The sequence below is a fragment of the Martes martes genome, assembly GCF_963455335.1.
Source record: "Martes martes genome assembly, chromosome: 9".
Classification (NCBI taxonomy): Eukaryota; Metazoa; Chordata; class Mammalia; order Carnivora; family Mustelidae; genus Martes; species Martes martes.
This window is the reverse complement of record NC_137896.1, coordinates 78,202,382-78,230,273: the sequence shown is the minus strand read 5'-3', so window position 1 is coordinate 78,230,273 and position 27,892 is coordinate 78,202,382. Positions and strand designations below refer to the sequence as shown.

General features: G+C 43.2%; 1 long non-coding RNA gene across 1 annotated transcript in view; it reads left to right on the top strand.

Moving 5' to 3' along the window:
* LOC308349666 overlaps positions 1 to 27,892 on the top strand; it is a 408,787-nt gene that overhangs the window by 217,118 nt on the left and 163,777 nt on the right. The window contains exon 3 of the long non-coding RNA XR_013967479.1: positions 17,823 to 17,975. This is a non-coding gene — a long non-coding RNA (uncharacterized lncRNA). The remainder of the gene's footprint in view (positions 1 to 17,822; positions 17,976 to 27,892) is intronic.

Genomic DNA, 27,892 nt, shown 5'->3' with positions numbered 1-27,892 from the left:
ATGATTTGTGTATGTACATAGGTGGGGGTGGGCTTGGCGGGATGGAATTGGCTTGAAAATCTGCAGTGGGCTCTTTCCTCCTTTAACACTGATGCTGGGTAATTAGCAAAATGCACACAGGGTTTTATCCATATTCATGCGCCCTTTCCCACAAGCATAAACAATCCAGTCTCTATTATTTCCTTGCGTGTGCAGCTCCCCCCTCCCCCCTGCCACCTGCAGAGCCTTGTGCAGCTCTGTTCGCATCATTCTGGCTCTGTTTGGGAGGGGGGGGGCCCTGGCCTGGGAATGGGCATGGGGAGAGGACTCCACAGAGAGCAGAGTGGGTGCCTCACCAACGCAGCATCTGTGGCAGGTTGGAAAGTTTAACGAAGTGCATTCACAGCTGTAGTTACATGCAGTCCTTAAGAGGACCCCGTGTAGTAGGTATGGTTACATAATTATTCCTGTCTGACAAAGGAGAAGATGAGGCACAAAGATGGGACTATCCATTGGTTTGTTCTTGCAGATCACTCCCCATCCTGCTTTGTCTTACCCTTTGCCTTGGTTGGCTGACCTTGAAAGATCCCATCATTCATTCTCTCTTGTTTTCTGGCTCTGATGTGAGATTAGAAGGCACCAAGAGACAGGGGTTGGGTTGCCTGCATGTGTTGAGTTGGAGGCGCCCATAGTCCTCTGCGGCAGCCTCTGTTCCACACCCACACTTGCTGCCGCTGCCCCGCAGGCCTTTTTGTCTGTCCTGCCCCATTCAGAATTGGCAGTGTTAAAGACTTCCTGCTGTCAACAGCCCTTTTGCTGTTGTTCCTTGTTGGTTCCCTCATCCTTCCCACATTTTTATAAAAAGTACTTTCATGCATTCTTTACTATTAAACTCCTTGAGTGAGCAGCTGATGCCTGCTGGGTGCCGCAGGGTGTGTAGCTTGCCGGTGACCACACAGCTGGTAGGTGGAGCCCACGGCATTCCTCCTTGCTCACCTGGATTGTTTTTATTAGGCCATGGTGTTCCATTATTGCATCTTCTTTGTCCCCTTTCAGTGGGTGGTTGAAACCAGCAGCAAATAGAGATCTGGATACTGTTCCATCTTTCCTATCCTTTAGGAATACTGGATTTTTTAGAGACTTCTTCGTAGAAGCAGGAGCCCGGGGATGGGGATGGACAGTGTGAAGGGAATCAGAGAAACTCAGCCTTTTTTTTTTTAAACCTGTCTCTCTTGCCATCTGAGGAACAGCCGGCCACATTCACGAGTGCAGTGCAAGATGTGGGTGGAGTCAGAAATGGCAGGTGACCACCATGTGCGTTCATTTTCTGTCCTAATCTCCCCATGAGCTTGGGGATTTGCTAGCCTCTCTGAATTCAGTGTTCATGAGGTATGATCACTGCTCTTTCCTCTTTCTTCATACATGACATGAAAGCAAATTGCCCAAACATTCTACCTCATGATGCAACAGTACAAGATAGTTCTCTGCAGTCTTCATCAAACTCAATGGTACTTGGCTTTTCCATCTCTCACCTGGTGCACGTGTGGAGGTAGGCAAACCACGCAATTGGGAGGCTCCCAGTGCAGAGAGCAGAAGCAAACTGCACTATCCTGCTCTGTGTTCTTGCTTTCTTTTTTTTCCAAGATTTTATTTATTTATTTATTTGACAGAGAGAGAGAGAGACAGAGAGCACAAGCAGGCAGAGAGGCAGGCAGAGGCAGAGAGAGAAGCAGGCTCCCCCTGAGCAAGGAGCCCGATGCAGGGCTCGATCCCAGGACCCTGAGATCATGACCTGAGCCGAAGGCTGTGGCTCAACCCACTGAGCCACCCAGGCGCTCCTGTTCTTGCTTTCTTTGAAAGGAAATTTAATACAGAGCTGTGCATCATTTACATTCCAATTTGATAATTATTGACTATATGCTTACTACGGACCTGGTGCATGACAGATTCTAGAAGGAATATTGCAGGAGCGTATGGTGTAGTGTTTGCCTTCAGAAGACTTATACATTTATTAGAGAAGTAAGATTAACCTGGAAAAAAAAACAGGCAGATATGTAGGAGAGTTTATGTGCAAATGCTAAAGTAAGCAGTCATTACATATCATATTTGTGCTATAAGGAAGATGATTGCAAAGGTGTTGGGGAAAGCTTCATAAAAGAGCTATTAAAAGGACCAGAAGGATTTGGACCCCACTGATCATTGAATTTGATATGACCACAGATCTCCCTTCTTGGGTTCAGAGCCACTTTCCTGGAAAAGATGCAGGTATGTCCTGAATTTGATCTTTACGGCCATGGTGTGGTTTTCCTCTGTGTAGGCACATCGTTGCCCAAACTGCTGCAACACCCTTTGCCTTAGTGAGTTTTTTCTTTCTGTCCTATATGACAGAAAAAGTGGACAGTGACAACATGCTTCCCAGGGGTGGGTAAAGTATATCCATGGAAAGCCATTTATATCCAGACACTTGGTTACGAAGTTTATTCTTCCCCTAACACCCCAAAGGCAGAGAGTAGCTTGAAAAAAATCACTAAGAAGCCCTTAACCTTGTAACATACAGTTTTTGCTAAAAATATATATTAATAATATATTATTGAGCGAGCATAGATGAAGAAGGCCAGGGAGGGAGGAAGCAATAAGAGTGTGAGCAAGGTCAGTGCTCTTTGCCCGCAGACTCTGCAATCAATAAGATCTGGTCAATAACTGCTTTATTACTGCACTACCACCCGGAGCAAAATCATTTTTAAATTAAGAATATATTTTGCAAAACTGAATTAACAATATTGAATATTTTGCTCTTTGATATGACTAGCCTTCAAAATCAAATTATTAAGTATGGAAAATGCTTACCAGGTGAAGTTTTTCTTTCTTCTCCCTCCTCACTTTTCCAGCCACATTCCCTCTCTCCTTTCCCTCATGCTCAACTCTACTCCTCCGCAGACCCCCCAGCCCCCCCCACCCTACAGCTTGGGAAGGAAACAACAGCAGATTTTTAAGATCTCTGGCACAAATGTGGATGTAAATTAGTATTGAATCCAGCACATGAGATTTAGGAAAGGAAGATGCATTTACTTGAGTTTAACAGAACCGTGCATTTCCTCCGACAGAAAGGACCAAGTAGAGAAAATTGGGAATTTTCCACTTGGGTAAAACTGATGCCAAAAAGTAAACCTTTGGACTTCTATAATCTTTGGCAAGCTGTGAAATCTCACCATTCATCCGCCCCAGCCACTACCGTTGGTTACCCCGACTCCATCCTCTTTTCTGTTCTTTCCTCCTCTCTCCACAGATGGAGAGGACAGAGGAGAGTCTTACATGACTCACAATGTAGTGCAGCTTTGAAACTTCCATAAGGCCAGACTCTCCCCAAGAACTGCAAGAGGTATTCGAGTAACTGTTAGGCAGAGTGGGTTGTGAAGGCACCCACAGACCACAGCTCCGGGATGCATTAAGGGATATTACTAGAATTGTTTGTACAGCATCTTTGTGAAAACATGAGATTTTGGTGCTCATATTTTCGGACATTGTAATAAGCTCCTCTCATTCCTTCCATCTTCTTGGGCTGTTTCTCACCATTTGCCATTAGGGATTATAATCTGCATGTAATTTGTCCGTTACTGGGTTTGGATTATATAAAATGACAAAGAATAGAAGAAAGTTTTACCACTCAGTATTGTTCATGTCGCAAAAACCCCATTCCTGCATTCTTTGTTTTTCAGTAAAAGCATAATATTGGTCAGGCCATGCAATGGCATGTCAACTTCTTATTTATGTCAGATGATAGATTTGTACTTTTGAAAAGGGGTATTTGTTCAAAGTATTGGTGCTTGCTGTTGAAAAGGAGGGGAGGAGAAAGTGGAGAAGGAGGGAGGGAGGAAGGGAAGGGGCTGGAAAGAAGGAAGAAGAAAGAGAAAGGAAGGAAGGAAGAAAAGAAGGAGGGAGGAAGACTACTAACGAAGAGAGGAAGAGAACTAGCTTTTTTTTTTTTTTTAAAGATTTTATTTATTTATTTGACAGACAGAGACCACAAGTAGGCAGAGAGGCAGAGAGAGAAGGGGAAGCAGGCTCCCTGCCGAGCAGAGAGCCCGATGCGGGGCTCGATCCCAGGACCCTGAGATCATGACCTGAGCCAAAGGCAGAGGCTTAACCCACTGAGCCACCCAGGCGCCCTGAGAACTAGCTTTTATTTAGTGCTTTCTACATGTAAGTGTATTTTGGAAGGTGGGTATTAGTGACCCCATTATATAGGAGCTCCGATGGTTTAAGAAACTTGCTCAGATCAGGCAGTTGAAAATGGCAGAGTTGGAACTCAACCTCAAGTGAGTCTGACTCTAAATTCTATTCTTTTTCTTTATCCTGTGCTGCTTTTCTAATGTAGAATGTTTTGAGCCTGTTACCCAGCAGATGATTTTGTCCAAACTTAAAATACCTAATCTACTGATTATCACTGATTTTTAACCTTTTTTATAGAGCATGAAGCCCTTTGAGAAACTCAGGCAAGATATGGCTCTCCTCAGGAAAATACATGTACACATTAAGTATTTTCGGAGAGTTCATGGGTATTTTGAAGCATGATGATGGGCTCCAGGTAAAGACCCCTTGCGCACAGTGCCCTAGAAGAGAGGCGTCCAGCAAATCTTATTTTCCTGTTTAAAAGACCGTGAGGCTTCACTGTTAGAGGTCCTCTTTGGCATCAGGTCTTTCAGAAACCAAGTCTAGGCCTGGGACAGTAGTGAAAGTGGAGGGTGAGAAGTTGAACTATACCTGGCCTTGCACTTTTGGGTACTTACACAGTTTGTCTACAGGATTTCATGGCTGTGCATCAGGGTTGTTTGTGAAAGGCCTTCCTTTGAGCACAGAGCTCTGGCTTGTTCACACTGACTTTCTATGTCTCAGAAAAGGCCATAGGACATCCGGTGGTAAGGGTCCCTCTGTCCTTAAATACAAGTTATTGTCCTTTGCTTTTATGCCTTTGAAAAATGTGAGTGAATTTTTTCTTTTTTTTTTCAATTTTGTTCAGTAAATGTTGCTGAGCCCCTACAGAGGGCCAAATATGGTGCTGTGCTCCAGGGATGAGGAAGGAGATCGCAGTCTACCATTGGCTTGCTGACATTTCGATTCTTCTGGATCTTCTGAATCTTAGGACTGAATCCTAAGGCGGGGTTATTGATCAGGGAGAGCTTGACAGGGAGACAGAGAGTTCAAAGTTAGCAAGACTGCCAGCACATCTGGGCCTGCCTGGTACCTGACCTAAACCCCCTCCCAGAACCTGAATCTTGCCTTTGGTTTTGCTATGGTGATTTTTGCTTGATAGTGCTCTCAGTTGTTTAATTCAGCACAGATTCATGGAGCACCTATAACATGCCAGGCACTGGGCTTGGTGCTGGAGGACAAAATAGGCGACAACCTTGAGGATGAGTTTGTCTTTGGGGAGATATTCTACTAGGGCAACCAGACCACCACACTCTTCCAGATAATGCTCAAGAGAGCTGGATGAATGCCATGTGGGAGAAAACAACATGTTGGATTTTTCAGTCAGAGGTGTTTTGCTGTCCTCAGGTAGGTTCAGAGCATGTCAAGAAAACACTTTGGGATGGGATGAATTACATTGTATTTAGGTTCTTGGGATTCATATTGGTAGTCTAATAGAGTGAGGGTACTTTTTGCATATGTGGTAGAGGGAAGAGATTATTGGGGGAGACACCTTAACCTGGTGTTTCTCAAGTCGTTAGACATTTTCTTCTGTAGGCACCTTATATTCTCCAGCTACATCAAGGATGGTGGACGGTAGTCTTTGACTCAGTGACAAGAAGACACTGGATTACTGGGATCGCTATGCCATTTTTATTTCTAGGAAGGGTTTAAAATTACTTTTTCTTCTCTAGTTTGAATACCACAGAGGTAGGTAAGATATTTGTGCTTTGGTACATTGGTCAAATCCATCTCAATGGTTATATTTTCAAGATAAAAAATGAAGTTCCTTTTTTTTTATATGTAGTTTTCCTTTAGTTCTGGAAAATTCCTCAACTGAAAAGAATTGACATCCTGGTAACTCAATTACCTGAGACTTTTCCCCTGCCTTTTGAGTTCTGACCCCCAGAAAACCATTACATGGTAAAGCAGTTGATACAGCTTGTAGGGTGCAGTTCTAAAGATTTTCTATATCCACAGGGGAAGTCTGAGTCCTGGGAGGGATTCAGAGATCCATAAGAAGGTGGTGTTGGAAACCACCTGTCACAGAATAAAAGCAATTCAGGATTACAGCACAATTACTGGTTCTTCTAATACCTGTGCACAGGTACATTTGGAGTCTGTAGTTAAGGAGAGAAGATTTGAATGCTAGATTATACAGAACCAGTTCTGGGCTCCAGACCAAAGTCTACATCACCCACAAAGAATTTTCTGCCCATCTAAGCACGTACATACCTCCATCCTCTGCTTTTCACGGAATTCACCACTCATCCTAGCACTTCCTCACATGCCAGCCTTTCCTGTTATTTAAGGATGCCAAGCACATATGGCTTGGCTCCTCTACAAGAGTATAAGAAGGTACAGGTACAATAACTCTTGTATGTGCTCCCTGCATTTTGTTGTAAATGCTTCGCCGATGCTCTGTTAATGTTTACAGCATTTTGCATTCAAGTGAATCAAATTGACACCGTTCGTTCTAGTTTTCCCTGAATTTGCCACCATCACAGACTGCCCTGAAAGTTTTCCTATTTTTGTGTTCTCGTCAAACTCCTGTTGCTTCCCCACAGCCTGAAGGTTCTATGTGCCCTTTTCTCCTTCTGGGACTTCTGGAAAGACCCCAGTTTTTATGGTCATTGGTTGACCTTTCTTGTTCTTCTCTGTAGCACTAACTCTCACTTTCTTTCTTTTTTAATCAGTGGAAGCTTAGAGGTGCTTCACCTAGTTTAGATCATGTTTGCTGATTTTCTATACTCAGCCTTCCTACAACACTGTGATGGGTTGTCTACAGATCTAGAATATCTAAGGTCTGGTGATGTTCTCTTTGACCTTCTGAAGCAAGGAGAATGGACCACAGGGGGACTGATCTCAGATTTAGGGAGACAGGCTCACAAATCCCACAGTGACCTGTGTCGATGCCCATCAGTTTGATGTAGCTACTGTTTCTTCCCTGTGGGGCCCCCGTGTTCTGATGCAAGTCCTGGTTCCATTGAGTGACAGGTGCGACCAACGGCCGAGTGAGTTATTTCCTTTGGAAACCACAGCTGTGGCTAAGGCCAACGGATGGCAACGGTGCCACTGGGCTCTCAGGGAACAATCCACTTGGCCATCGTCAGCCTCAGGAAGGGCTTTCAAGCTTGATGAAAATAACCCAAGAGGCTGGGTCTCTGTGGCAATTGCTAGTATTCTAGAGGTGTGAACTGCCCAGGAAGGAGTAGAGGTTAGGAGCCAAGATTTTGGCATCAGACAAACTAGATTAAGAGTCAAGCTCTGCCATAGCTGTGTCACTTTGGGCTGTTATTTTTAAATCTCTCTGAGCCTCCGTCACCTACCAGGGAAAGTGGGGGTAATGTCTAGTTTTTAAGTTTATTGTAAGGGCTGACTGAGATAAAGCACTGAAAACATTTTGTGTTTGGCACATCTAATATTCAAGAAATTTCAGTGATTATTATCATGACTACTACCAAAGGTGGGAAGAGATACACACTCCCTCCAGGAGCTCACAGGTCTCCTTTTGTCCGGGGAAGGGGAGCAGCTGGGTGATGGGAATGGTGGTAGTACCTACATCATCACTTGTTGTGAGAACCAAGGATAGCATCTGGCACATAGAAAACACCGTACTACTAGCTTTCATTATTTTTATTATCCTCATTATTTTTATTTACTAAGATCTAAGAGCTTTATTCTAAGATGTTGCCAGAGAGTTGCCTTGTGTTGATTTGGAACTGGAATTTGATAGGGGCTCCCAAAGCAGAGGAAGTGGCAACAGCTGTTCTAGTTAGTTTGTTATTTGAAATACTTTATTCTAGAATTAATCTCTCAGATGGAACAAAAAGAGGAAGAACCACAGAGCTTTCCACAAGAACAGAAACTGGTTCATTTCACTATGTGACCCTATTTTCATGTATTGATCCTGGGGAGCTGGAGCTGTTCCCTTCCCATCCCCTTCATCTGGTCTATTGCATCATCTTAAGCTACACCTCATGGAGTTATTTACAATAAGAACATGTTCTTGCCACAGGGATTTTGAGGCTTAGAGTGCTTGCTGGCTGAATAATTTCAACCCTAGGTTTTCATGGTTGAAGTGGCTCCTTTTTTTTTTTTTCCCTAAGCATTCAGATTTTTTTGTATTGTCTAGCATTAATCAAGAGACATGTGTGTATTCAAAAGAAATGAAAATATCAGAGGACTCCAACCTGAGAAATGAACATACCTTGGAATGCATGACCGAACTGTTTCTGAATAATTAGTAGCTTTATGCTCTGTATGTTCCATGCAGTATTCCTTTCCTACATGGAAAAGTTTTTGTCTGTGCTCATCCTTTTCATGCTCTGCTTAAATATGGTTTCTGGACTGTGTTCCATGTCCCTGAGGCATGCAGTCCAAGGGAAGGAGCCAGAACTGCTTTTCAGCCTGGCATGGAGGGGAATGTTTTAGTTTATTTTAAACATTAACCACCCAATGGTATAGTAATTTGTTTTTGGATTTTAGCAAATTGGTTGTTTTCTACTACCTTTTTGAGAATTTGGGCACCTCTTTATCCACCCCCCCCCTCAGATTTACATGAGATTCAGAATGACTTGGGAGAGCTAAAGAAGACATATTGCTGATAACAGGTGCAGGATGGACACTATCTCAAAGGGCCTGCATCCTGAAGAAGTGAGTTAGAACTCTAGTCATACTGGTGATAATACATTCTTTGACTCCTTAGGATAGATTTTCTGGGTGCTTCTCTATCCCTGGAGACAAGTCCAAGTCAAAGGCAATATGGAGTTTGTAATGAATTCATAAGAACATCCACTTCCAAGACTGGGATGTACAATGTGGAAATTCCCTCTCATGGCACCTGAGGGCTAGAATGAGGTCAGTTCAGAGTGTGAGCCTGCTTCCAAGGCACATAGGGAAAGGGGGAGTGGAGAGATTTGGACCCCAGTGGTGAAGCATGAGATGGATAAATCTTCATTTCATGTGCCCCTGGGCCTCACGTGTGGAACACAGTGATTGCGTAAATGAATTTGAAATTGAAAGGCTGCAGCTCCTAAGGGGACACATAGCCAAAGAGCTTGCAGAGGATATACTCTTCTACTGAAGAAGTCCGCTCTTCTCCAGCATTTATTGTAAATGCCCAAGGCTGGTGGGAACTTTGTAGAATTGCCCAGTTTCACCCTCTGCTTCATAGTAGGCCTCACAGAGGTGAGCTGATCCTGTCTTCTGTTTTACATCTCCCAAGGAGACACCGTATGAAGATTTCCTTTTATCTCATGGTCAGGAAGTTTTTCCTACGGTCTAAACCATATTTCTCTTGCTATATTTTCAGTTTATATCCTTCTTGAGCTGCCCTCATTCTTTCTTCCTGGATCTCTATATCTTCTATCTTGTAAGACCAATACTAATTACTTTATTTCTTTTCCAAGGGGATGATTTCTCCTAAACCTTGTGTCATTTTTTGAGTCTCTCTCTACCCATATAGGTATTTTTGTGGCTAGAAGGAGAGTCCTTCTGGGATGGTATTTTTACCCCCGGGTGGATCTGTGCTGTGAATAACCTGAGCCATTCTGGAACCATCCCCAGACCGGGCAGGTGGCAGCCCCATTTGCTCTTTCCTAAGCGCCAAGGCAGAGAAGCAACTCTGGCTCCTTCTCTCTGGACCGCATGCCTCCGGAACACGAAACTCAGTCACAGACACCATATTTAAACAGAGCAGGGAAAGGATGAAAATAGACAAAAACCTGTCCATGTGGGCCAGGAAAGCTGTATTTCCAATATGCTGTTAGCAAGACCCTGCTGAGATCCATATAGCAAGTAGTCAGGGGATGGCGAACAGCATGACCACCCATGGGTTCATTCCTGGACATTGGAGTGCAAGACACATGGAAGGGGCAAGGTCTGGGGCAGGATGAGTAAGCTAGGACCTTTCCCTAGAGTATAGGGAAGTATGACTTAAGCAGCTAAAACTATGAGAAAAAGCACAAACCATAGAATTAAGGGCTGGACTTTAATACTGGAGACCAGTGGTTTTCAAACTTTTTCAGCTGAGGGATTCTTCCGATAAGTTTTAGAAGTCCAATATATATACAAAATATCAAAGCCTGACCAGTGTGCTTTTTCCTGTGGTCCTAGAGTTTGTAGCTAGGGTCAAGCTCAGGACAAATGCAACCATGGGTGGCCACCTCTCCCTAGGCTTCTAGGGAGATGTCGGGTCACAGAACAAGTCTGATTACTCCACTTCCCCAGTGTAAGAGCCAGGAGAGCAGAGATGGCTGTGGGGAAAGGCGATGTGCGTGAAGTTCCCTCTTGCCACCCCTGAGAGCTACAGAAGTTGGATCCTCCCTTTGCCGTGCATGGGTTTCCTGGCTGGCCATGGATGATTGATGACAGTGGGAGGTATCAGACACTGCCAGACACTGCTGCATTGGAGGTATGTGGTTGGTGTTAATTAAAGAATTTGGCTAAAATTATATGGTGCCCCCCCAGGGAGCTCTTTGGGGGCCACCTCGTGTCAGTGGGACAGGTTGATGCTCCCATCCAACCTCAGTGAACCCAGAGATGATGAGTTAGCCTAACAGTTCTGAACAAGGAGTTGACTGTAAAGTCTTGCAGCCAAATTGGGAGTGGACTGCCCCTTTCTTTCTTCACTCCTTCACCCTAGAGGGGATGGCACCCACAAGAGGGAGGGCTAGGGTATGTTTGTAAAGGCCAGGCCATATCTTCTCTCTGTTTGCTACTGCTGGAGTTGAGCTCCAGTCTAGGCCTGGAGGGAAGGGGAAGAAAAGGTTTAAATTAAATGTGAGAATGAAGTTGAAAAATGGACAGATACAGTCCTTGGGAAGACAGTTGAAGAGGACATATGGATCCAGAGATGGTAGCCTTGGGAAGGGAGGACGCAGGCCTGGGTAGGAAGGGAGAATGCTAAGAATTGCTTTCCCTTTGTCCTCAGCTTTGCCTATGGCTGACACTGACTTCCAAGTCAATCAACCTCAATTTGCCCCAATGAAAGTAGGTCATAGGTCAGACTGGAGACCCCTACTAACATTTAATGGACTGGCAGGAAGACCTGGTCCTTCATGCGGTTGTGCTCAGGATTTCAGGCTTATTTTTGTATTGAGTAAGGGTCAATTCCGGTTCAATTCCAATTCCAGCTTCAAGTCTCATTTCTTGCATATGTCCTACTATATATTTGGTCCTGTGCTATGTTCATTCATCAAGAATGAAGAAAGGAGAATTAGATAAGATAAGCAACATCTACTCTTAGCCGCCTGTCTTTGTTGATGCTGCTATCTTCACTCATTTCCCTCTTGCCCAGCCCTACCCAAAACTATACACATGCTACACTCCTCCAAGAAATCTTTTTGCACTATTAACCATGGGACTCCAATCCCAAAATCTTCCTCATAATCTCTGTCACTCTAGTTCAGCCCCTCTGGTGACCTTGTTCACCTCATCCCAGCAATCATATTGAAATCAGCTCAAGGACAACAAAAAGCATGCTGCCAGGAGTAGATGTGCGGTGTCATGCAGTCTGTGGAGGTCTCAGGCTCTTAGTGGATTCTGCTTTTAGTGCATCCTGGAGGGTCTCCAATACCAGAGACCCCCTTTATTGTATCTGTGGCTTTGAGGAGCTTGGGAGATGTTGCCCACATCGAGTCAGCCACATCAGGGGCAGCTGGCAGTGCTTTACTCCAAGTCTCACTCAAAACTCAAGGAGCAAGTGTTCTGTGAGAGAGGAAATGGAAGTTTCTAGTTTCTTAAGGCCTCAGCCTAGAACACTGGCTTAGTGTCACTTTGCCATATTCTCTTGGTTGCCATGGGTCACAGATGCTGCCAGTTTGAGTGGAGGGGATTGGATTTTATCTTTCAGTGGGAAGAATAGCAAAGATCTGTGGCCATCTTGAGTCTGCCACACCTTGATGAGAATAAAAGCATGTTCAGAAACCCAGATGTGGATTGTAAAACAGAGAAGGCAGGAGACTTAGAGACTCACTCTTTTTTTTTTTTTTTTTTTCAATTTTTCTAGTAATCTCTACATCCAAGGTGGGGCTGGAAACCACAACCCTGAGATCAGGAGTTGCATGCTTTCTTGGACTGAGCCAGCCAGGTACCCCAGGACTCATGTGTGCGTGTGTGTGTGTGTGTGTGTGTGTGTGTGGTCTTTGAACCTACAGGTCTTTCATAGGAGGCCTTTGGAGTTACAATCTGAATTTGAAAGCTATAATAACAACTGTTTGGTGTGTGAGAATAATTGAGAAAAGAGGCACTGTATATTTAATGGTAATCTCCTCCAGATATTGTCCCACCTAGGGACTTATTCTATTCAGTTGGCATAACTTGCCCTTTGGGTTGCTGCTCTGGTCATTCTCAGAGCCTGTCTTTGTACAAACTGTGGGGGCACCTAAAGCTACCCTGACTGTCAGCCCCTCTCGATGTTGGGGATGGGAGTTTTCCTACCTTTTATCTCCATTTCACCGCACCAGGAAGGTTGTGCCTCCCTTTGTAGCCTAGAGCAGAGCATTTTATCGATGAAGCCCTGCCCTTTTTTGTTTGAGATTCTGAGCGGGTGTTATCTGAGAACAAGCAGGTGTTTGTAGAAATGTGACCTTGAGCCCTGGATGTTGACCTGCTCTTTTTTCCTGGTGACTCATTTTTCCTTGAATGGGGTTGGTTTCTGTGAAATGGCCGTGAGGCCACAGTGACTAGCCTGGACACCACCACTGTATATGTAAGCATTCCCTTGCCGGAGGCAAAGAAATTACTGAGTGTATTTTATACCTTCCTGTTAGAGGTGTAGCCATCCCTGTCACCCACAGGTTTGTCCACAAAAAGGGGCAAGCACAGTATGCTCATATCTGTAACTCATTTAAAGAAGGTTATATCCATAGGAAAACAGAAGGTGCCTTGTTCCACTGATTTTTTTCTGTTGTCAGGCTGGAAAACAGAGTTTAATCTATCCTGGGAAGTTAACGGGCATTTCTGAAAATATGTGGCTAATAGGAAATAATTTGGAACAGAGAATCTTGGAATTTAAGCCAGAATTCTGCACTTCATCATATTTCTATTTGCCTAATCACTGTGGAGATGTGTATATGCGTGTGTGTGTGTGTGTGTGTGTGTGAGTGTGCGTGTATGAACGCACATTTCTGGACCTTTATGCAGAGTTCATGATTCACCCTTTAGGGCTCCCAGGTCCTGAAAAGTGTGAGTTTAAGTTAAACCTAGGAATAGGAAGTATTTATATCTGTAAACCAAGTTCAACATTGGCGTTTAAGTTCACATGTCTGTATAAACCAATTGACAAAATTATATGTTGGAGTAATTTTCTAGAAATGTCCTACTGATGGTAATGCTATCACAAAATTATAAATTTTATCATCATTCCAGACCTGCAGGCTCTGTGCAACTGCTAGAAATAGGGCCAATAACTCAAAAGCCACTGCAAGTGTAGGTAGAAGATCATGCCCAACCACACGCCGAGTTTATTTCAGGACTTAGCACAGGGCTTTATCTACTCAGACCACATGACCCTGTACATCATTCAGAGTGTCCGGATCCGCAGAGGAATTTTCCATCTTGGTTACACCTGTGATTCAGGTGGGAAAAAAACAGAGACCCTCAAGGGTCAGACAGCAATGAACTTATGGGGGAAGGAAGGACTGGGCTGTACCATGAGCACATTACGTGGTTTGGGCCTTTCTAATAAAGTGTCATTCTTCTTTCAGTAATGTAGAAAGCACAAAGATCAGAGCCACATGTATTTTGACCAGTGGCAGATATACAAGATATGACACAGTGTATTGACATAATTTCTTTGGGGGCTCTTTTAGGTTATTCTTGATCCTTATGTTTCTAGTTTTGGTGGAGAGTTGATAGACCCTTTTACTGATTCTCTTGGCGTCTTCCCCAATATTTCACCTGCCTTAAAATGATGATAAACCCTCTGTAAACTCTTCCCCAAAGGTAACAGTATACAGGATGTTCCAACATTGCATGTAGTGGTGTAGGGGACAGGGGAAGCCACATTCATCTGGAAGCCCTGGGGTTTTCAGTAGAGCACAATGCTGAACAAAGAGGCTTGCCCCTCCCCCATAGCAATCACTTGAAGCAAAATGAGCTTCTTTGAAATATAAGTGGCCCTGTAAAAACACAAGCAGATTCTGTAATATCTATTTGGGGCATCCGGGAATGCCACATAATAGGAACTTGAGCACACCTGATGGTAACCATATGGCAGGTTCTGATGACTGACAATAGGTAGAGGCTGCAGTAATTAATGAACACGAGACACCATTTGTGGCCCCCACAACGAAAGAATGGAGAAGAAGCCAGTCCATTCGCAAAGTTGGGGATGTGCCTTGTGTGTGTTTCCAGACCAGGACTTGGCTGGGCACATGTCTCTGCATGTGAACAGGTATGAGATAAATGATACAGTGGGAGGGAGGTCTTGGTTCTGACCAGAGAGCTACTATCATTCCTGGGACTGCAGTGGGAAAATGAGTTTGCAGATCACTCCGGCTGATCCTGCAGCACTAAACTCCTCCGTCCCGCTGACATTTTTAGTTTGATGTGGGACAGATTCCAGGTAGAAATCCAGTTAGTTGGCCTGGTGGGAGTACAGGACTTCATTGTTCGAGGATGAGGGTTTTCTGGGTGTGATTTTGCCATTTCTGGATTTCAGGGCACGATGCCTCTGTTTACTCTCTTGGGGGTAACTGTGTTCCCTTCCTTGAGGTGTGCTCTGAGTCAGAGCATACCAAGACTTGGCTAGCTTCTAGCAAAAGCAGAGGAGGGAGGCAATGCCTCATTGTTTTATTACTTCTTTCTTGGACGTGGGCTGGTGTGGGGAGGATGGGAGTGGGCCAGGCAGAAGTAGGCCATGGGCAGATTCCAGAGAGACTGATTGATCTTGTCAAAAAGGATAAAGGTATCCAGTCCTTGGCACCCCCCTTCAGCACATGGGCATGTGGGATTGAGGCGGTCACTGTGAAGTTTTGTGGTTAGGCGTTCCAAAAAGAAGTTTCTTCATGATTCCTGATTGCTTAGGACAGATATAAGCAATACCAGCTGGGGCCCAGCAAGCCTGTCTCCAGCTTTATTGTTTCTGATTTATCGGTGGTGTGTCCGCCTTAAAGAACTGATCTATATGCCCTTTATTGCTAGCCTGTTCTATAGCCAGATAGGAGAGTTGAACATTAACAAGCGGATTTGCTTTCAGTAGCTGCCTGTGTGTGTGTGTGTGTGTGTGTGTGTGTGTGTGTGTGTGTGTAGCAAGATACTAGTGTCTTGCTCAGGGGCAAGTGACTCAGATTTCTGCAAGAAGATTCCCATTCTTTTGTCTCACATCTTGAATTTTCCCTAATTTGTTTGAAGCTGCCTCTTTTACCAGAACCAGAGAGAATCTATAAGGCTGTTTTATAAGTGTCTTTGGTAAGTGGTAAGAAACTCACTTGGAGCCAGGCCTAAGGCACCAGGCGCTGTGTATTGCAGAGACATTTCAAGTCATCCCTAGTGGACAATTTGCACTGTTTGGTGTTAAAAGGCTTTGTGGCAGTGTTTCAGAGAGCCCCCAGCCCTCCCTCCTTGGCAAGTCGTTTACAAATGATGTGCTCTACTCGCCCTGCCTGGAGTTTCTGGTTTAAAAGTGAATAGTCAGAACTCTCAAAATGTGTAAAGGGAAAGGTTTTACTGCCCGGTGGGAAATGACTATCGAAGTTAACTGTTCTTGGATTGGCTAAGTAGGCAGACGGACTGCTTTCACATATGGGCCAAGTGAGAGACTTCTGGGCCTCTTCCTTGAGGGAAAGGGGCATGTAGTAACAGAAGAGTGACTCGTGATTTATCAGTCTGGAGTTTGGCCCATTCATATTCTTTTTTGGAGGAAACAAGTAATGTCCTGCTACAATGACAGTACTCTTTGGAGCACTTCTTTGGATTGGAATTTGTTTTCTTTTTTTTTTTTTCCATTTTTTTTTTTTCCATTTGGATAGTTATTTCCTTCCGCACTTCCTTGATTACAGGTTATAATAAGTGGGGGAAAGGGAAGTATGAAAGGTGAGTGCCCAGTGGCACTGAAACCAGCTTCTGTTGTGCAAATGTAGCCTTGTCAAAGTGTGAGCTGAGGGGTAGAGATACTAGGGATCACACGGCCACTGCTGCCTGGTTGGCGATGAAGAACTAGATTTGGATTTCATTTCGGATGCAGGTTGTACACCAGGGCAGCAGAGGAGTTCAGCTGACAGAGTCTTCTGCTACCACTTTTAATGAACAGTCTCTACTGTCTTGTGTATGAAAAACATCGAGGAAAAATTTAATAGTTTTACACAATCCCTGAAGCCTGGTCCATGGCCAGGATGCGTTAGCTTCTAAATCTTTTAACAATATTTTCCCCTACCAGAACTAGGGCAAATTTTTATAGCATTCTCAAGTGCATGTGTGCGCTCTCTCTCTCTCTCTCTCTCTTTTTTTTTAATAAAACCAAGCATTAAAAAAAAAAAAAAAAAGAAGGACAAGACTAGTGCTATTTTATTATCTCCTCAGATTATTTCAAGATTGAACTGGAGAAAAATGTGTATCCCTGTTTGGCTCAATCAGAAATGGGTATGGGCTGGGTAGGAGACTTTCCATTTTCTAAAATATATAGTTATGTGCATAACTATGTCATGTTGGGTATGTAAAAAAGTATATGATGTGTTTCCCCCAAGGTTAATATAGGTGAGTATCATAAAGAGTACATAATCAAGTAAGTGTTAGAGGGGGTATTATTTTGGTTATTGTAAGTTTAAAATATTTAAACTATGGATTCTTTTCTCCCCAAGGATGAAGGACACTGCTTTCAGCACCTTTCTTACTAGAGAGGATTGAGTATTTGTTTTTATCAGACAGCATGGTCATGAAGCTATTTTGATAGAGATAACTTCATTACTATTCATTTTTGCTGCCTATCAACTAATTCTTGAACCCAGGTTCCCTTTTTCCTTGTTGTTGTTGTTTTTCCTGCCAGAGTAAAACAGGCACAATGAAGTAGGACTTAGTCTCTGAAGCTAAGGACAAATGCAGATGGGTTCTGGCCAAGGAGCTGTGTGGGAGGTCCTTGCCCCTGCTTGCAGTGATACCCCACCAGTGTGAGCAGTGTGGAGGAATGGCCCTTCCTCATGCTCAGTCCCTAAAAGACACACCACTCTATTCGAAAGGGGAACATTGCCTTTCAAAGATAACATTCATCTCCTATTTGGAAGGTTCTCACCTGTCTTTCCTAGCATAATATAATAAAGAGCATCTTGCACTAGACTTGAAAAGTTCCTGGCTTTTTCTCCAAGCTGTGTGACCTTGAGCATATCATTGAACCATTCTGGGCTTTGGTTTCAAACCCCATGGGGTTTGGGTTTGGCTAGGTGGTTTCTGAAATTCCTTCTAGTTATAACATTCAATATCAATTCTCTTCCCATTCTTTCTATTTAAAATAAACTTTCACTTTTAGAACAGTTTTAGATTTACAAAAACAAAGCAAAACAAAACTTCCAAAGAAAGTGCAGAGTGTCCATGTAGGTCAGTCACCCTCTTTCCCCAATGAATAGCATTTTCATTACTTTGGTACATTTGTCATAACTAAGGAACCAGTATTGATGTATACTATTTTTTAAAAAATATTTTACTTCTTTATTTGTCAGAGAGTAAGAGCCCAAGGAGGGGGATTGGCACGCAGAGGGAGAGGGACAAGCAGTCTCCCTGGTAAGCAAGAAGCCTGATGTGGGACTCGGTCCCAGGACCCCGGGATCACAACCTGAGCCGAAGGCAGACACTTAACCGACTGAGCCACCCAGGTATCCCTGATATATTACTATTAACTAGAATTGACATTTTATTCAGATTTTGCTAGCGTTATAATGTCTTTTTTTCTGTTTCAGAGTCTCATCCAGGATACCATTTAGTTGTCTTGTTTCCTTTGCCTCCTCAGAGTTGTGACAGTGTCTCAGATTTTCCTTGTTTCTGATGACCTTGACAGTTTTGAGGAATACTTGTCAGGTATTTTGTAGAATGTCTCAATTAGAGTTTGTCTGAAGTTTTTCTCATGGTTAGACTGGGGTTATGGGCTTTTGGGAGTAAGACGACAGAGGTGTCATGTCATCCTTATCACATATCAGTGGTACATGCTATCAGCTGATCATGTTAATTGACCTTGATCATCTGGCAAAAGTAGTGTTTGCCACATTTCTTCACTGTAAAGTCTTCTGTTCGCCTTTCATGTTCTACTCTTTGGATGCTAGCACTAAGTACAGCCCATACTCAAGATGCATGGGTAGGGGGGATTAAGCTCCACGTCCTGGTTGGAGAGTATCTACATAAATTACGTGGAGTTCTTCTGTAAGGGAGATTTATCTCTTTTCCTCATGTATTTATACAATCACTTTTTTATACCAGTGTGGACTTGCGGATGTATATTTTATTTTTCCTGTTCTATCGAGATGTGATTGACCTATAACATGGATATATATATTATAAATTTTGGATTTTAATCGGGCACTGGTTATTTATTTATTTTGTTCCTCAAATTTTTATGGTTTTGGCCATTAGGAACTCTTTCAAATTAGCTTCTGTGTCCCTTTGACACGTCCCCATCATTTTGTTTTGTGAGCACTTCTTTACTTCCTGACACTGCATGATGCTTTTAGACTCATTAATTGTATTCCCTACCCTAGCCCTAGAATCAGCCATTTATCCAAGGAGCCCTGATTCTGTTTACTGGAGAACTGAATCAGACAACTTTGGTTTTTAGGATCTGGGTGGATGTGAGATGCTCCGTTTTCTAAAATACACCTTTTATGTATGTAGTTGTGTCCTTTTGGTATACAAAGAAATATATAATGTATTTCCTTCAAAGCTAATATAGGTCAATATTGTAAAAAAGAGTATATAATCAAGTGTTAGAGTGAATACTGTTTCGGTTGAAATGAAAAGCAAGTGCAGATTCTTCTAGCTCAAACAATTATAAAACACCTTTATACATTTCCTTTTTCATTCTTTTTATTTGTTATTCACATTTCGTTAGTCTTTGCTGGAATTGGGAAATGTTAATTTATTTACATGGATATGTTAACAGTGTGAATAATGCTGCTCACTTGAGACATAGGTCGCCAAGCCTTGCAGACTCTCCTTTCCTGCAGAAATGAAAAGTGTCAAGGGCTTTGAGTATTTGGGGAAGGATTCCTGGAGGATGTGGCTCTTGACTTGGTACTTGAAGGATAGGAGCAGTTTGGGGCAAAGGAAGGATTCTTGTATGCCTCTTTGGGAGAGTGGTAGAAAGAAACTAGCTCCAAGATGGGGTCCTAAAGGATTTATTAAATGTCAGTCTTCTTAGAAGACCTGAAGTCTATCATCCTTCTCCAGTATTACAAAGATAGAGTCCCTTAATCCAGACCCTCCAAAATGTTGACATTTAGTTGAAACATTCTTAACATTTTCTGTACAAAGGGAGAGGGAGCCAGCTGAGCCCCTGCCAATAAAGTCATAATTATTACGTATCTGCTGAATACTTTAATAGTAGAGATTGGGACAAATTGTATCCTTTATGCTCATGGTGACTGCTGTATGCTTAGCCTATCCTGTGTTGTTTGCTGGTACTTTTTAACTCTTGGTGTTCTTTTTTGTAATGGGTCCTGGGTAGTCTGAGGAAATGGATTTTGAAATGTTCTCAAAATTTCCCCTGGAGCAAGGTAGCCAGAAAGAATAGGGCCAGCACATGGATGGAGTCTTGTAAAAGTGTTCATTAGCTTCAGCTGGGTCAACACCACATAAAATGACCTCCATCCAAACTCTTAGGTCAAGTGTGTTTATTTCAGACCCAAGTCTTTAGGTCTTAAAAAGCTGGATTATGTTTTTGTTCCGGTAAAATTGACTAGAAATCACCTGTTATCTTTTTTAAAGTCAAGTCCCACTTGACCAGATGGTTTTCTTCATTCATTAAGTAGTTTTATGTGAGTTGATGCATTGATAGGAAATAGGGCTCAGGACAGAAGAAACCTTTTCACATACTAGGGAAGAAAACATAGCAAATAGAAATCTTCCTCTTCCACATACTAGCTTTACCGCAGCATGAGAAGAAAGCTTTTAGCTGTGGAAGGTAGAAGAAGCTTTGTTTTTGGTGATACTACAATGACACTTAATTATACTCATCTCACTGCATGGGTTCATGTCGACCTTGAGTCATACATCATCCCAAGATATATAACAGTGTACAGTAAAGGTGTAATATAGAAGAGTTGATCTAGAAAGCCATAAGCCAATGGGAGAGCAGGAGTCCACTGTACTTTATACTAGTGGTACTACTTTAACTTGGGCAGCAGGGACAGATGGGTAGATGTGAAGAATTGTCTCTATCCTCTCTGGTTATGTTAAAACCCTGTGTTTGGGCAGCAGGGTGATTTTTTTCCCTCCAGCTGTTGCAGTAACATTCTCATGGAGGACCCCATCCAATGCTTCAGCCTCATAGTTCCTGACACCTCTTTCTCCAACAACCTCTACCTCAACTTCACTTTTGCAGCTGCTCCCATAGCAACTACTGGCCCTTGTCATCAACTGGAGTTGCTCCATTTTTGAAATCCTGAACTCTGAAATTCTCCTTTCTGACCACAACCTCTGATCCTTCTATCAGTCCTCACTCTTTCATGCCCTTGATATATGTTCTTTGGTCTCATTGGGACTCTTGGTCTCTTGACCTTTCCTTATGTGAACAGTATATCACTCCCTCCTAACTCCATTTCTGTTCCTACCTTGTTTGTGCAACCATTTCAACTCTGCTCTCACAAGCATGTTCAGTTCTTTTAGTCCTTTGACTTGTTTTATCTGTCTTTCTAATCTCTGGCTAATACATTCTCTCTTGCTTCTTTGCTTTCTCCCTCCCCCTACTTCCACCCCGTCCCCATCTCCCATCTCCCTCTCTCCTCATTTCCTCTTCTTCTGTCTTCTCTGTCTTTGTTCTATCTCTGTTCATTTCTTATCCTCAGCTTCTAAGCACTATGGAGGACAAGTTTCTAACTAGGATAAGCTAGCTTAACTTATTAAAAACCCATGATTTCCAACCTCATCTAGATGGTGAAGCTGTTTAGAAATCCCAGGGCCAGGACTAGGGTGGGGTAAGTGAGGTGTCTAGAATGCAGAATATGAAGAAACAGTCACTGTTGGAGCCAACCATGTATTTACTAGACCTTGAGAATGAGTACCTCCTTAAATTTTATGCCCTCCATGCCTCACTGGCTCATTTTAGTCCTGACCCTGACATTTACATTTATATTTACATCTCTAGTTACCTCTTTCATGTGCCACTAGGGTTAACCAATTTAGCCTTTATCACTGTGCTCAGTCCACCTGTTCACTCACACCATAAGATGACTTTTTCTTTTCAAAAAAAAAAAAATGCTAGTTACCAGATTTGAATTCCCTTAACTTCTGTCTTGCCACCAAGCATACCTAAGCCTTCAGCTACCTTCTTTCATTCTCTTTGCCTTAAGAGAAGAGATGTTCCACACTCTTCCATCTTTGCTCTTGGTCACATCCATCTTCATGAATCCACTAGAATCTCACCTGTCAATTATCTTCCTCCTTTCTTGCATTGGCTTCTTGTAAATATTATTGAGTCTCTTCTTGACTAAATGGAGTCTTTTCTCAACCTTACCTTCCTTTTGAGCTAGTCCTAATCTCCAATATGTGTGAAGAGTGGTCTGCACCCTTCCTCATCCTCAATTTGCTACCTGAGTAGAACTATCTAATTTTTTATCTGACTTATGCTTCTAACACTATAATATGTACTCTCTTGGAATTGCTGGTGATCTCCCGATGGCCACATTCTTTGACTCTTCTACGTTTTTATCTCATCCAAGCCCTACGTAGTTTTGTCATTTTGACCCTGCTCTCCCAGGTGTGTGAGGCATTCTATTTTAGTTTCCTGCTAACCTCTCTGGTGCCTCTTCCTTGGTCACCTTTTCTGATATCCCTCATACATTTGGTCCTAATATGCAGCTGGTTCTCAAGTTTCATACTGGGTTGTCTTCTCATCTTACACCACACTTTTCTCTTACAAATGACTACCACTCCTGTGGCTTCAGCTACCACTTTCCATTCCCTGATGGAACTTGTCATTATTTCTAGCTGAGACTTCCCATTGAACTCTGGGTCTGTTTCTTCAAGCACAGTATTTCCAAACCAAACTATCTTTTTTCCTATACCTGTTCTTTTTTTAATATTTTTTCCTCTCCATTAAGGTGTAGTTATTCACCTAGCTAACCAAATTAGAAATCTAAAATCATTTTTTAAGAAAGCAAACAAAACTTTATTTTTTACTTTTACAAAGCATTCAAAAAGCACACTACCTACTTTTATAAAAAAATTGTAATTCCAGTATACTTAATGTACAATGTTGTATTAGTTTCAAGTGTAAAATACATGATTCAGCAATTCTAACCTTGCTCAGTGCTCATAAGGATAAGTGTACTCTCAAACCTCTTCATCTGTTTCACCCATCCTCCCACCCACCACCACTCTGGTAACCATAAGTTGTCTATAGTTAAGAGTCTGGTTTTGGGTTTTTTTTTCATTTTAATATTCTTTAATTTCAATTCAATTAGCCAAGACTCTGTTTTTTTGTTTGTCTTTTTTCTTTATTTCTTAAATTCCACATATGAGGAAATCATATGGTATTTGTCTTCCTCTGACTTATTTCACTTAGCATTATAACCTCTAGATCCATCTGTGTAGTTGCAAATGACAAGTTTTATTCTTTTTATGGCTGAGTAATATTCCGTTGCATATATGTAATATGTCTCAAAATCATTTTTGAATTTTTCTTTTTCATTCCCCCTCCACACCTGATCAGTTGGCCATCAACATTTTTTTTTTTTTTTCAGATTGACGCTCTTTATACACACTGTTGACATCATGGTTTAATCCCTTATTATTTCTTGACTGAACAAAGTCAGTAAGCTCTAACTGGTCACGTCGTCTTGCCTGTAGTCTCTCTGCTTTACATCTTCCCTTTCGTGACTCTCCATTGACCACATGCAACTTAAATCCAGGTTCCCTAGTGTGGTATTCAACATCTTTATAATCCATCTCTCCAGGCTCCTTTCTTACGTCTTCTCTTTTAACCACGTACTCTCTGGAACTCCAGGCACACTGCTTTATAGTTGCTTTCTGAACATGTTTTCATGCCCTGGAGTGTCTCTTCAGCTTTCTTTTTCTGGTCAACTCCTATTTACCTTCAAGACCTGGCTCAAATGTTAGCACTCTCTCAATAGGCTTCCTTTGTCTCTTTCCCCTGTCTTATGCAGACTTTATTCAGTCTTCTATTAAAGAATATGTTTGTTGTGTTGAAAAAAGTAGTACATATCTCTGTTTTATAAGGCTTTGAACTTCTTAATTTCAGGAATCAAGCCTTGGTCACATTAGTAACCCTTGCATTTAACATGAAACTTTACATATGGTAGGTATTTGAACATGTTTCTTTAAAAAATAATTGTTCTACTGTAAAGTACCTAAATGGATAACTTTGGCCAGTTACATCTTTTGGTTGGCCTAAGTTGTGTCCTCTGTAAGAGAAAGGAGTTGGACTACAGGGTCTCAAAATTCACTTAATTTCTCTGATGCTGTGTTGGCATCTGTTGGATTTTGGAGCTCAGAAGGGACATATACATGAAGTCTGTTGAAGCATTGCCGAGAAACAACTTGTGGGGAAAGCAAGGAAAAGTCAGTAGGGCAAGGATAAAAGGGAAGATACAATGAGAAGAGCATTAAGGAAGAAAAAAATAAGATAGAAGAAGTATCCCTGCTGAATCTTATGCCTTCATTAGCAAACATTTCCGACATATCTGCTATGTGAAGGCCATAGTCCTACTTACTGTGGGGATTACAGTGCAAGTTTTAAGACATGTTTGTTGCCCCGAATGAGCTTGTGCTCAAGTTCATGAGAACTGTAGATATACAAGGTTATGATTACCAGGATGCTTGAGTGAGTGTTTGATATTGTTTAAGATAAGACAAAACAGTCTTTTGCGATAGATGGGCATCCTCTTAGCAAGTGCTGCCAGTGGCAGTTATAGTCCTCATGTGTGAATTACAAAATCTGGCTTGGATAATGGAGTGTGGAGTGGATTTTCCATCACTGGCCTGGTCTGTTCAGGGCAAAACTCACACAGCTCTGTGTGGAGGTGCTGCTCCTTGCTTCCCTCCCCAGTCAGTGTCTTAGAGAAGACCTAACGAGGGCCATTGACACAGTGATGCCCAGATACTCCATGAGGATCGTTGGTCAGGGGGCCGGTCTTCACAATATTGATTCAGTCACGTGGAGCTGGTCAGACATGTACAGGGGTCACTGGGAGCTTGGTTCAGTTTTTCTTGACTTTTCCTTCCCTCCTGCCTAAAGTAAGATTACAGGACTTAACTGATTCCAGGCCACTTCTTACATCAAAGGATTAATGCTGGTAATGGAAGACCCCTCCTCAGTCTGACTGGCCTCAGCTGGTGTAGGACCCAGCTATTGCTGTAGTGGTGGTGGATATACCCCAAAAAATTCCAGGGGCTGTGACTTTTGCTCTGTGGGACACTCTGGCTGACCTGGGGCTGGCCAAGAGAGGGGCCACTGAGTAGCCTACGATGGGAGGGGACTCTAGTACTCAGTGTCTTGCTGTCTGATGTGGTTTCTGACAAGTAGGAGAGAGCCCGCGAGTGACATGAAGGGCCTTCCCATGGACTCAGTGACCTTGCTGGGCTGCCAGGCCTCTGTTCATTCCTCCTCCATTGCTCATTTCTCTCTTTCCTCTCTACTTCATTCCCCGGTGGGCTGGCTGGGAATCAGTGGAGGGAAAAAGTAATTGAAGTGCTTAAGAGGAATTGTTTGGGGTAGGAGCAGGCAGGGTCAAAAGGAGAACAATTAAGAAGTGATGTGATACAACTGAGCAGAGAAGAATTTAGTATGAATATAATGATCAATTTCCTAATAATTAGGTCTCTTAGACGGCGGAATAGTTCCCCAAGAGGCAATGGTGGGAACCCCATTGCTTGGTCATTTCTAATTAGACTGGAGAAGCACTCACAGAAAATGCTGCAGAGAAAATCCCCCATGCTGGGGGATGGGCACGTGACCCAGGGGGACTTCACTATCTTTTATTTCTATGATTCATTGATGAGAACATAATTCACTGATTAGTTAGGCAGCCAAACTTTAAGGGGTTTACTGGTTTCTCACCTCAGCTCTGGACCTTTTAAATTGACCAGATCTATTATCTTCAAAAGGCTTATTCAGGGCAGGCAGTGACCTTGGCCAGGGCAGAGGCTACTTCATTTCTACCTAATAAGATTAAACAGAAGAACTGGGCCCTGTTCTTCATCTGGTCTCCAGTGGTGTGGATGAATTTGTGGTTTTACCTGGTGATGTCTCCCTCTGCTTATGGTCCTGCAGGGTACTTAGGAGTTTGATTTAGGGAAGAAGTATTCTTAACCAGCACCCATTTGGTAATGGAGTCCCCTACCAAGAGCCAATGCGGTGTGCTGGTTAAGTGTACTGGCTGTGGAGCCAGCCCACCCCGGCTGGTCCTGGCTCAACTCTTTGGGATGTGACCTTGGGCCAGTTACTAACTTTCTGTACCTATTTCCCTGCCTCTGTAATACAGCGCTCGTAACAATAGCTACCTCATATGGTTGTTTTAAGGGTTAATTTGGGAAAATAAATAACACTGTGTCTGTCAAGTACTTGGCGATTGGTGGCCGTTATTATTCCTAAATTATAATCGTTGTTGGGAAATATGTCTTCCTTTAGAACTCCTGAATTTGTTAGCTCTCTGTTTACCCTATGCTGTTAGGAGTGGATTGACTATTCTGGGTGTCATTATGCATTCAAGCATTTGTCTCAGCCATTATTTCTTGAGTCTCTCCTGGTCCTTACCCTCAAAGGGTGAATGATCTTGTGTTTGTACATGTGTGTACATGGGCTGGATGTTTGGGGCAAGAGCACAGATACTAAAAATTTTGTGGAGTGCCACAGAAGACCCTCTCCTATGGGAATACCAAGGATGTAGTGATCTTATCTGATTGAGGTACAGCTGGTGGTCCGGGGAGAAAGCACCACGGAGGAGGTTGCGAGGAGCAGGCCTTGACGGTTGGCAGAGGGCACTCTTGGTTGACATGGATCTAGGCACTTGAGTAGAGCATGAGGTTCACAGAGGAGAGGCCAGACAGACCCACATGATGGTATTACAGAGGGCCTCAAACGCCAGACAGAGAACTTCTATTTCCTTTGGTGGGCAACAGGGACCAAGAGAAGATTTTTTGAGTGAAGGAGAGCCAGGAACAGAGTTGTGCTTTCTTTCCAAAGATGCATCCATGGGGGTAAGTTGGAGGCAGAGCCTAGGGATGGGGAGGTCAGACAGGAGGCTCAGCATGCTCCATAATAGTCTGTATGCAGCTGGGCCCCAGAGCTTTGGCTTCTCATGTCCAATCCTAGGTATCTTCCCTGGGTCTCCTAACCTACCCAGTGCCAGGAACATGGCTGGAGTACATGGAGTACATGTTGGAGTACATGTCACCTTGGCAACAACCTAGAAGTCATTAGAACATGCCATTTTGTCTTTTCCTTCCAGGTTTACAGAGGCAGTATGGTGGGTGGTTCCAACTGTGGCAGGGCTTTATGGGAGTGGCGTAGGCACACCCTGTCTCTCCAGTGTCTCCCAGTTAAGGCAACAAGAACTGTTTTCTATAATGATTGACCCAAAGGTTATTACTTGGGGACAAGCAGATACTTGCTTTGTGTCTGGTAGAAGATAGAGAGCTCTTGGATGTTCTTAGAGAACAAAGACGGCCGAAATTATTCATCATTAGAAGGAAGGATGTAAAGAAAGGAGGAAGGAATGGAGGAAGGAAGGAGGGAGGGAAAGGAAACATATATTGGATACCTGTCCCCAAATACATTGCCACGCACATGAATTTCTGCGTTTTCATTTGCCTCATTGTAGTTCATCAAAGCTACCATATTAAAGATGAGAAAACTGAGGCTTGTGGAAATGAACTAATTTTTCTGACTCCAGAGCCCATGTTTTTCTAAGCTCCTTGATGTCCCCTTACCAGGTGACTGTTTATCAGGGAAAGATGCGCAGCCGGTTTAGAGAAGGTGGTCCCAACTTAAGGCTGGACCCACCACTCTACTCTGTCCTATTCACTGTAATTCTGATCAGGATAGCAGAAAATACTACTTGAAGGGTGGTGGGTATTAGGTAAACTTTATTCCCACGTGTGGTCTCAGCCATCACTGGGTCTCAGGGCATGGTCACCCTCACTGTGACCTTCCCTCTCCCTCCACTTAGAAAGCCTGCTTCCTTCTTCAGTTCTGCTTCTGCTGGTAGTCCACAGAGCAGGTGGGGGAACTTGGGCGAATCACTCCCTGCTAAATCTCAGCATTACCTCTCCAGAGAAACCTGAACCTCCAGCTGGCAGCCTGAGGATTGCTGCAGAGAGACCATGACGCCTCTCTCCACTCCCTGGGTCTGGGCTGTATCTGTCGGGTGTAAGGGGCACAACTATCAAATGTCTCCTAGTCAACAGACATGTGCTGTGCCAGCCTCTGTGACACTGAGGAGAAGTTTAGGTGGCCTCTTGCTTGGAAGAGGAGTCAAGAGGCTGTTTGTCCCCAGTGTGACATTTGCTTTTTTAACTACTTTTAAATTCCAAGATTTAAGGTGCCTGGGTGGCTCAGTGGGTT